This window comes from Humulus lupulus, chromosome 5, assembly GCF_963169125.1.
Source record: "Humulus lupulus chromosome 5, drHumLupu1.1, whole genome shotgun sequence".
Classification (NCBI taxonomy): domain Eukaryota; kingdom Viridiplantae; phylum Streptophyta; class Magnoliopsida; order Rosales; family Cannabaceae; genus Humulus; species Humulus lupulus.
The window spans coordinates 16695597-16707441 of record NC_084797.1 but is presented as its reverse complement, the minus strand read 5'-3'; positions in this window follow the sequence as shown (position 1 = coordinate 16707441).

Genomic DNA, 11845 nt, shown 5'->3' with positions numbered 1-11845 from the left:
ATTTCACAGACCTCAATAAAGCCTGCCCAAAAGACTGTTTCCCACTCCCAAGGATCGACCAGCTGGTCGATGCGACTGCAGGACATGAGATCCTTTCATTCATGGATGCATATTCAGGCTACAACCAGATTAGCATGCATCCCCCTGACGAGGATCACACCAGCTTTCGGACCGATACGAGCTTATACTATTACAAAGTCATGCCCTTCGGACTGAAAAACGCAGGTGCGACTTACCAACGACTAGTCAACCACATGTTTAAAGAGCTGATCGGTGCAAACATGGAGGTATATGTGGATGACATGCTGGTAAAGTCTAAGAAGGCAGAAGGACATGTGAGGGATCTACAAGAGTGCTTTGATGTGTTAAACAAGTACCAGATGAAGTTGAATCCCCTCAAATGTTCCTTTGGAGTCGGATCAGGGAAGTTTTTGGGGTTTATAGTAAATTCAAGAGGAATCGAAGCCAACCCTGACAAGATAAAAGCCCTGATCGACATGAAGTCGCCAGAGAAGATCAAGGATGTACAAAGTTTGACTGGAAGGATCGCTGCCCTGAGTAGATTCATCTCTAAATCAACTGACAAATGTGTCCCTTTCTTCAATCTACTCAGGGGCAATAAGAAGTTTGAATGGACGGGAGACTGCGAGCAAGCATTCCAGGCTTTGAAAGCTCATATGGCGCAACCTCCCATTCTGTCAAAACCGATTGAAGGAGAAACTTTGTTTATTTATCTGGCAATTACTGAAGTTGCTGCTAGTGCGGTACTAGTACGAGAGGAAGAAGGCGTACAGAAAGTAGTCTATTATGTTAGCAAGAGGCTAATCGGTGCAGAATTAAGATATCCGCCAATCGAAAGGTTAGCATATTGCTTAATACTAGCCTCCAGAAAGTTGCGTCCTTACTTCCAAGCCCATCCTATCACAGTTCTAACCGACCAGCCCCTTCCGCAAGTCCTCCAAAAACCTGAGGCGGCTGGGCGATTGTTAAAATGGGCAGTCGAACTAGGGCAGTTCGATATAACTTATGCACCGCGAGCAGCAATAAAGGGACAAGTCTTGGCCGATCTTGTTGAGGAATTCACCGAACTCGCAGACAGTGAGCAGTGTGAACAGCCTGAAGCGCCCATGCCCCAAGACAAAAATCCTTCGTGGAAGCTATTCACGGATGGTTCATCCAACGAATCCCACGCAGGAGCGGGAGTGATATTGATAACGCCGGAAGGGCATCGATTTCACTACGCAATCAGGTTCGACTTCACCGCGTCAAATAATGAAGCAAAATACGAAGCACTCCTTGCTGGATTAAGAATGGCCAAAGATATGAGCATAAAGAAGCTTGATATCTATAGTGATTCACAGCTAGTCGTGAATCAAGTCCTGGGAGAATATCAAGCGCGAGGCTTAAAGATGATGGCCTACCTGAATAAAACGAAAGATTTGCTGGCCCAGTTTACAAAATACTCCCTCCAGCAAATTCCGTGAGACCAGAATTCAAATGCAGACGCCTTGGCTAAACTCGCAAGCGCGAAGGATGCAGACACCTTGAACATAGTTCCAGTAGAAAGACTGAATCAGCCGAGCATAGAAGTGGCCGAGGCCAATATGGAGATACGTCTAGAAGATACATGGATGGCGCCTTACTTGGAGTATCTGACGAATGGTACACTGCCAGCAGATAGAAACAAAGCCAGAACACTGCAAAGGCGAGCCGCTAGATACATACTGGTCAATGGTGTTATGTACCGAAGAGGATATTCGATGCCACTACTTAGGTGCATTACACCAGAAAAAGCTAAGGAACTGATGAAGGAGGTGCACGAAGGCTTCTGTGGGGATCACGCTGGGGGGCAAAGTTTAGCAAAAAAGATTCTAAGGCAAGGTTACTTCTGGCCAACAATGAACGAGGATTCGATGGAGTATGTACGAAGATGCGACAAATGTCAAAGGTTCTCCAAGATTCCACGAGCAGCTCCAAATGAACTAAAACAGATGCAGAGCCCGTGGCCTTTCGCAGTATGGGGGATAGATTTGATTGGATCCCTGCCCACAGGGAAAGGCGGAGTAAAGTACGCAGTTGTGGTAGTTGATTACTTCACCAAATGGGCCGAAGCTGAACCACTTGCAACCATCACGACCAAGAAAGTTCTTGACTTCGTCATCAAGAACATTGTATGCCGGTATGGTCTGCCCAGAAAGATAGTTTCAGACAACGGGACCCAGTTTGACAGCGACTTATTCACTGATTTCTGTGAAAGGCATGGAGTTATTAAAAGCTTTTCTTCAGTCGCACACCCCCAAGCGAATGGGCAAGTCGAAGCCGTGAACAAAACTCTCAAAGACACCCAGAAGAAAAGACTTGAAGAAGCTAAAGGAGCGTGGCCAGAGCAGCTGCCTGAAGTCCTATGGTCGTATAGAACGTCCCACCGAATAGCAACAGGCCATACCCCATTTTCCTTGGCCTATGGATATGAGGCCATGCTGCCTGTCAAGTTAGATCCCCCCTCACATCGGCGCTTAACTTACGACCAAGATCAGAACAGCCAGTTAATGATGGAATCCCTAGACACAGTCGACGAAATACGAGAGAAATCTCAACTCCGAGTTGCTGCTTACCAGCAAAAAGTCGCCCGGTACTTTAACTCCAAAGTTAAAGAAAGAAAATTCAACGTCGGTGACTTAGTCCTACGACGAGTTTTCTTAAATACCCGCGACCCCACTGCTGGAGTGCTCGGACCTAATTGGGAAGGACCGTACCAGATTGAAGAAGTCCTTCACCCAGGCACATACAAACTTGCACGCTTAAACGGAGATCTCGTTCCACGCTATTGGAATGGAGAACACCTGCGCAAGTATTATCAATGAACAATCCTTTTTAAAGGACTGGCTTGTGTAAAGATTTTCAATTTTTTACAAGTTTTGCAAAGAGGGTTAGCCACGCTGTATGGCTAACTGCTCGTATATGTAAGGTTCCATTAAAGAATCACTCGTAAAGACATGTTTAGTCCATTTTTAATACGAGATTATAAGGGACTGTGCGTAGCCAGTCATTCTTGCCAACCTTTGTGAATTTACATTTGCAAGTATTTGTTCATTACGTGTGTTGTTTTGCTGTATTACAAGTATTATTTTTTAGCACGAACAGGAATGTTCGAACAGGTCATGGTCAAGGCAAGTGACCAAGGACCTAAAAGCTCCTCGATCACTTGGGGGGGCATATAAGGCACATCGATAGCAAAGCATACTCTCAAGGTATGTAAACACATGAACAAAATGAGTGAAAGCATGCTACAGTACTTAGAGTATTTTTCAAAATTTAGGTTTTGTTAAATCATGCCAAAGTACTATGCTAAGTTTGGTCATTCGGACAAATGTTATAATAAGTAAAAATGTTATAGCATCAAGATTTAAGCTTTTACACCGCAAGCATCGCTGCTTGGATGTAACTGTTCAAGTAAAAGAAAAAAGATTTACTGCCCATGCAGCAAAGTTTAAAAAAGAGAAACCATTGTTTTTACATCATGACCCTTGGGTCGTATATCCAAAAAGAAGGAAAAATAAATGAGAAGAATTCAAGAGGCATTCAGGGCCGGAGGGTCCTGGGCAGCATCCTGGTTAGTCGCGCATCGACGCTTGGAGTGGCAGGGGTTACAGCTCTTGCCTCCTCTTCGGCCAGTTGGGCAGCGCATCGAGCCAACTCGGAAATTTTGACTTCCTCTGAAAGGTAACTAAAGTCAGCACCCTGATTATGTTTCCAGAAATTGTAGAAACATCGGAGTGTCGTCCTTTTGTACTTTTCCAGATTCTTGGAATTGTCAAGCTCCAACTGCTTCACCTTGCCCCCGAGAGTGACAATAGCCTCATCCTTGGTCTTGAGTACCTCCCCCAGATGCTTGATTTTGCGAAGATGGGCTTGGTTGAAATCTCGGTACTCCTGCCTCAACTTGACTGCTACATTCTTCGCAGCTTCAACCTCTGACAGCTTAGTCACCGCCCCATCCCTCTCTCGGACCACTGCCTCCAACTTTTTGGCGTGCCTAGTGTCACGGGCCGGCTATTTGGGGATTCCAACTAGACGTAACGTGCGACACTTGCAGACTCTTCAAGCTAGCAAGTCAGCCTACAACACACACCTACAGGCAAACAAACTCAGTGGTTAGCCACATACACATCTCGGACATGCAACGGGAAATAACGAAGTATGAGCAAGCACAAAGCAAGTCATTCCTAGGAACGTCCACACAACACAAAGCACACAACAAGGCAAGTGGCACACAAAGGCCCAACGAAGATAATAAACAAGTAACACATAAGCAACAAGGAAGTACACAGGGGAAAGTATGGATAAATGTTATTTCATTAATATATAGCCTTGATAGGGCAAGGGAGTACACAGCTTTGGCCCCTATCTGCTGATGGCCATGGTGCTTCCCTAAGTCACCAGGTCACCTCCCCCTAAGGAGCCTTCTAGGGAAATAAAGTCTTCCCAGGAACATATATGATTTTTGTCTGGGAGACATATGCAATATTACAAAACTGCCACTACCCTATCCCATGAGGTTGCTTGGTGCAAGACTTGACTAATGATCAAGCACCAAGGCATGCTCATTACAAAATGGCCCCATGTGGGTGTGCCAAAGGGGCAGCACGCCACACCTAGCCTCAGCAGCCGAAAGCTCCTCGGCCGCCTTCACCTGATACCTCTCGATGGCTTTTGCCTTGGCCTGCTCGAGGTAAGCTTGGGCTCGGGTACAAGCAGTAGTGGCAGACAGCAAGGCCTGTAAATAAAGAAAAAAGGAGTTAGAACTTATCATGAGGACTAAAAGACTAAAGCTTGAAAAATAAAAGAGTACTTACGCTGGAGATTTCGTTCAGAGCCCTGTTCAGGATCTGGTCGACTGGCAGCTCTTCAGCTTCGACCATTGCAGCCCTAACACGGTCGCCTTTGCCGATACGATCGAGGCGGTCCCTAGCAGATCGAATGGCACGGCTCATGAGTCTGGCCCCATGAGCTTCTTCACGAGAAAGCTGCTCTCTGGCAGGTGCGGCTGGAGGATTCGGCGGGGCAGGGGTGGTTTGGTGCTCCGAAGGAACTGGAGGAGGGGTAGAAGTTTGCCCTGTTGGCGCGGGACTTTGCCTGGTTGGCGCGTCCTGGGGAAGGTCTTCTGTTCGACCCTTCTTGGCTGGAAGGCTGCGGCTAGATTCACCAGTTCTCTTCTTAGGCTTCCGTTGGAGTTGAGGAACCTCCTCTTCATCCTCGGCCTGGTACATGTCAAAGATGTTGTGAGTTGACATATCTGCATGCAGATAAACATAGCAAGTTAAGAAGAAAGGAGGCAGGTGAAAGTATGTTAGACAACTGAATGGAGGTAACAAAGTAAATACCCGAGCTATAACTACTGGTCGCTACACTATTGACTCTATTAGTCATATACTCATTATCTGGCATGAAGAAGTTTGGCCCTAGATTTGGAGCATATGTAAAGTTACCATCCCCGTCAAACAAGTGACAGGGAATTGGCAAACCATTTAAAAGCGAAATAACTTTACCATTATCGTAGGAGGATTCTCCCAAGTCAACAATAGGCTCTTTGGCCTTTTGTTTTCCCTTGCCTTGGGGAGCAGAAGGCCTTTCTGCGGAAGGGCTGCCCGTGGGTTCCCTGATTGTAACCCCCGTAGGCCTCCTTTGAGGAGGAGGCATAGGAGGTTGCTGCTCGGGAACCCCCTCGGCAGTGGCTTCGTCCACCACGGACCCTCTAGTTTCATGGCGAGGAGCCAGGAGGCCAGACAACCTTAAGTTTTTTTCAGTTATCAGGGTCTTGACACTTTTTGCTGCATCAGACATCCTGGCCAGAGTGTTGGACCTCAACACCATGTCTGGTGTTGGGGTCGGACGTAACCAAGGGCCTGAAAAACAGATTAAAGTTTGAGAAAAATAAAAGGAAACACTTTAGGTTAAAGTATCGACCAGTCAAGGACAAGCTCCTACCTCCTCGGGCGAAGGCCAAGTTGTTGCTGGTTATATCTGGAGTAAGGAAATACTCCTTATTGTAGTGCCCCACGTTGGATATATGGGTAGTGCCACTCAAGAACGTCCGGTCGGTCTCCTGGTGGCAGAAGTGGAAGAAGCCCGTCCCGTTGTGCTGTGGGTTAGATTTAAAGTCAAATAGATAGTTGACCTTATGGGGCGAAGGTTCTGGCCATTTGTTAAGTTTATACAGGATATAGAGTGCGGCCAACATCCTATATCCGTTTGGAGTTATTTGGAAGGGGGCGACACCAAAATAGTTGGCCACCCCCACAAAAAAGGGATGAAGAGGGAGGTAAGCTCCCGCCCCAAGGTGATACCGGGACCAGGTGCTGTTTGCACCTCCTGGGAGGTTAGCCCTCTGGTCTGCGGTAGGACGTATAATGGTTACCCCCGTAAGGGGGAATTTTCTGAAGCAGTTAGCGACCATTCGAGGGGTCACTGAACTGGCTGGGGAAGTATACCACTCGACATCAGGCGAATTCCGATGACGAGGGCGAGCCCTAATTTGGATATTAGGGTCAGGAACGAGATTTTCTCGACCGCTGGTCGAGGGAACCCTAGCCTGCGAATCAAGCTGGGCAGGAGAATTTGGGTTGCTTCCGGACTCAGGTCTTTTCTTGCCAGAAGACTTGGAGCGGGCCATTGGAGAGGAAGGATGGGGTCTGGAAGAGGATCGCGAGAAAGGAATCTCGTGGACACGGTCAGCTGGTTGTTCTTCTCCCTCGAGCAGCTGGGCGAGAAGGTCGTCGTCGATGGGTCTTTCACCTCCCCACAAATCTAGCATTAAAATCTGCAAACAGAAGAATGGGGAGGTGAGGATATGGAACTTTTAAAAGGCTTTTTAGAATAACGCTGGTCGAGTATAAAAGTTAGGCTTTTATACAACAGCATTCTAACAAGAAGCTAAATCTTTCTACATGAACAGTTTGAAAAACGAATCAAAGGGTGAAAGTAAAAAGTTTTTCTGGAAAAGCTTTTTCAACTCCCCTTAGGGCGGGAAAAATTTATTTTTCAACTGGCTTAAAGATCGAAATTTTACTTCGGTTTTACGTCCTAAAAAGCATGATCCTGGATTTTAAACTAACTCGTAACTCTACTGTGCCTACAAAACATTCTGTCTACAAGCACCTTAAACCAGAAACGGAAAAATTTAAACAGTACACCATCAGAATCATGCACCACGAGAAATTAGAAGCATGGGGTTTCGAAAACTTACCGAGAAGAGTGATCGTGGAGATTAAGGAGCCCACTGTCTGAGTCTTGGAAGCGCAGGAAAACGGTCTCCGGAGAAGTTTAAAGCTCTGGTTTTTAGGGTTTTCTGCAAAGACAATGGCGTGCGTAAAAAGAAAGAAGAGGCTTCGACGGTCTTATATAAGTTTGTCTCTGATATTAAAAAAGTGTAATCATTTGTTTTCCTTTTTCAAAGTATGGGGAAACGGGATGGCCGTCGAAATCGTTTCTGGGGAACCAAAAAGACATGATTAGACAGAAGTGGGTTGCTTTTTTCAAGAACACACGAAGGATTCTGACACGTCAGGTGGGGTTGCCGAAGAGTCGTTCGTCCAAAAGTTTATTTACTGTTCGTAGTAAATAAACTTTGGGGAGCAAATGTTATCCAATAAATTAGCATTGGTGACGTGGCAAGTAATCTCTGGACACGTGGCTGACACCTGGAAGCGTCTGCTAGAGCATCGACCAGAAGACACAGTAGAAGCAGGGTAAGCCCGTCTTACCCGCGACCAGTCTGGTCGATGGTTCCGTGTACAAGGCAACAATTATGGGAAGATCTTTATGAAACCCCAATTTATCTCATACAATCTTCTGGGTATCCGACTATTCAGGAAAGAATATCTGTAACAATCTTTTGTAACCCTCCTTGAGCCTATAAATAGCAAGAGATAGCTCAAAGGAAGGGACTTTTTGCTTTTGAATCATTCGAAACTATAGTAATTCTCCAAGTAAAGTTGTATTGTTCTTCAGAGGTTAGTGAAACTCATCGAACCCTGGTTCTTTGATCACCCTTCTGATTCTTATATCAATATCAGTCTAAGTGGACGTAGGTCATTACCAGATCCTGGGGCCGAACCACTATAAATTAGTGTGTTTTCTTTACTTTTGTCATTACGTTCTTCTCTATACATTCGTTCATATCAATCACGTTTTGACTCCGTGTCAGTTGGCCAAATCTTGGGTCAACAGTACCATTCATTACTCACCCACATGCACAAAAATACACAATTACACCCTCAACGGGCAAAATTACCAAAATTCCCTTATAATTATAAATACACCCATATGCATGCTTTTATCATCATATAATAATATAATTCACGTAAACATGCATATGATCACTAAATAACATCATAAATCAATTATGGCCCTCCCAGCCTCCTAATCAAGGTCCTAAACCTTATTAGGGATTTTGGGGCATTACAAACACTCTGTTTTTGGTAAGCTTCTACATCCTTAATGGTGAAAAGACCTAAATGCCCTCAAGTCTAAAATAAACCTTAATAGCCACTAAGGGCAAAATCATCCTTTCGCACCTATTTCGTTAATCATAATTAACACCCTCCAATTCCCGCTATTCTCAATATTCTCAATTACCAATAAATCATATCCCGTTACCTTTTAATTCTCGGCAATGCTCTAATCATTAAAATCACCCCGAGACTCACCTCGAGCCCCGAACTTAAACCCGTTATGACCAGACCAAACACTTGCATTTCATGATCGTCTCATGTCGAAAGGCTCGAACAAATCAACATATAATGTGGTACCATTCATAACTCACCCACATGCACGAAAATACACAATCATGCCCTCAACGGGCCAAATTACCAAAATGCCCTTATAATTAAAATAAACCCATATGCATGCATTTATCATCATATAATAATATAATTCACATAAACATGCATATGTTCGCTTAATAACAAAATTAATCAATTATGGCCCTCCCAGCCTCCTAATTAAGGTCCTCAACCTTATTAGGAAATTTGGGGCATTACAACTATCCCCTCCTTATAGAAATTTTATCCTCGAAATTTATCTATACAACCCGGAAAAAAAAGTTTCGCACAATCGATTCTAGTTTCCCAGGTCGCTTCCTCGAACTTTATTACTTCTGTTCCTCAAAACTTAATTCAAGGTACACTTTGTTCCTAAGAACTTCTGTTACAATCTGAATTGGCTATTCCTTACCGGAATACTTAACCTTCGGATTCTTATGACTAAACTCATGAGTTCCTTTAACCCATGTCCCCTACATGGAAATACATAACACACTATATTCAACAGATAGTGCCAACGATGAGGCTGATCCAAAGTCAACCTAATCAGTTCTATCCAGGACTCAACTGCCAAGATAATCTAGGGTTTAGCTTGCCCTTAACTCCTCACCCCTTTCCATGGTGATACCTTAAGGAAGATACACTCTTCTACTTGGAACTCCATGTTCCTACTTTTTACTTCAGTAAACTTTTCCATTTATTATGAGAAGTGAGCATTCAAGCTCTAACCTCTAGCAATCTCAATGGTCCCCTGAACCATCTCATTATCCAGAATCCACACCTCACCATTCCCTTCCAATGAACTGGTACTTAGCATTCTCAAACATACCTTATCTCATAAGGTACCTTTCCAACACTGGATAACTTTCTTTCTTTCTCTCTCTGATTTACCATCAGTCTGAGAAGAATAAACTGTACTGAATTCCATCTATATGCATTCATCTCCTTCCTTAACCCTTCCAAGACTTGGAAGTAACAATAGAGTCTTCATCTGATAAGATAGACCTTGAATTCTATGAAGGCACACTATCTCTGTCACATAGAGATCTAAATTCTGATCAGTTGTGTTATTCATCCCTGCTGACAAAATAAACTTACTTAAAACACTGGTCCACAATGACCCAATCCAAATCATGCTGACCCCTTAACCTGGGCAACCCCACCGCGAAATCCATCGCGATGTTTCCTTGTTTCCATTATAAAATAATCAAAACTTGCAATGACCTTGATGATTGCTGATACTCTATCTTGACCTATTAACATGTTAAGAACTTTATCATGCATTCCATTATGCCCCTCTCCATCTCAGGCCACCACTATAAAGTTTTCAAATTTTGATGTACTATCACAATGCCTGAATGAAGATAGGGGAATTAATCCCAGTGTCCATCGGATCCCAAATCCGATCCTTATACCACAATAAACCCATATCCGACACTGCTTAATCCTTATCTAATCCAGCTAAGACTTTCCATTCAATCTTCCTTATATGTGGTTCACTTAATCATCTTTTATTTTGATCTTCCCTGAGATGGTAATCTCAAACATAAATCTGGCCACCTGGTCCACCAGAAACTCTACTCTACTTCTGGTCAGATCCTTTAACCAACATATTACATAGGCAATCACTTTTCTCTACCACTGCGGTGTCATAACCACCCCCAAATTGATTTTGATATGTAAGAAGACTCATAATTAATTCCCAAGGCACCTGAAGTATCTTTACCACCCAAGGAACTCCTGCCCCTAGGGTGTTCCTCGACCTTGGAAAATCTCCACAAAGAAAACACCACAATACCATCGTCCAAGACAATCACAATTCCCATTGAAATAAACCTTTGAATTCTTTATTCATTTAATTGACAAACACTTGGCATTAAACAATTTCCCAAATCATAACTCAGCACTCCCAGTTCCCTTATCTGTTATAACAGCAGACTTCTGCATAATCTTTTCCCTGATCTCTAACTGGTACTAACCAGATCCAAGATTCACCTTAGAGAATACCATATTACTCACTAATTGAGCCTTTAATTATTACAACTCTGCTGAGCCATTCAAAACAGTGCCCTAAAACCTGAATCCATCCCTGACACCAATCCAATCACCATACTATCTCTCCATATAAAAGGAATCCTGGTAACCCCCTGGAATCCCATCTAGAACTCAAAGACTAACCCAGTATGTTCTGATCCCGCTGGCACAATCTATATGGTATCCACCACACTAGATAAGAGTTTCATGCATCTCTCTGTCATAAAACTCTAGCTCTCAATACAGATGTCATAAACATATCAAATCCATGCACAATGCCAACTGTCACATTGCTTTCCGCTCTCAAGCCCAAGAAATACTATTCTTTCCTTGCAATTTAAAATTTCCCCACACTTAATTAACTAATCCATATCCTGGTTTAAACCCAAAACCAGTCAGTCATAACCAACTCATCGAAACCACCGATGAGTCCTTTCTACAATAATTCACCCGATCTCTTAAATTACCAATACAGTATCACTTTTCATCATAACATAACCATATGACCTGTATAGCAACTTTATGCCTCTCTATATGCAACAAATAAAGAACAGCATGGCACCAAATCAGTCAGGACAAAATAAAGATCAGGACCAAAAGCTAACCTACCACCCCCGAGGAACTAGTCTCGGTCTCAGACTCTGACAGCCTCGGAATAAACACTCGAGTTGGAATTGAGCTGTCTATCCCCTTTTGCTCACCCTCTCTTAGCCTTGGGAAATTCTTCTTACGATGTCCAAACATTTTACATGAGAAACATGCTCTTGCTTGGCATTCTCCTAGATGATGCCTCTTACACCGAGCGCATACTGGATAAGTCTTCTGGATTTCACTCTTGCTTGCTCCAATAAGTGGAAGTACCACTATCTAAGCTCTGTGCTCCCTAGCACTCTTCTTCTCATCTCTTATGCTCTCAACAACAAGAGTCTTCTCTACCACTTAAGCATAGGTAAAGACTTCATACACTGGGGCAACTTTGATGCCCTGAG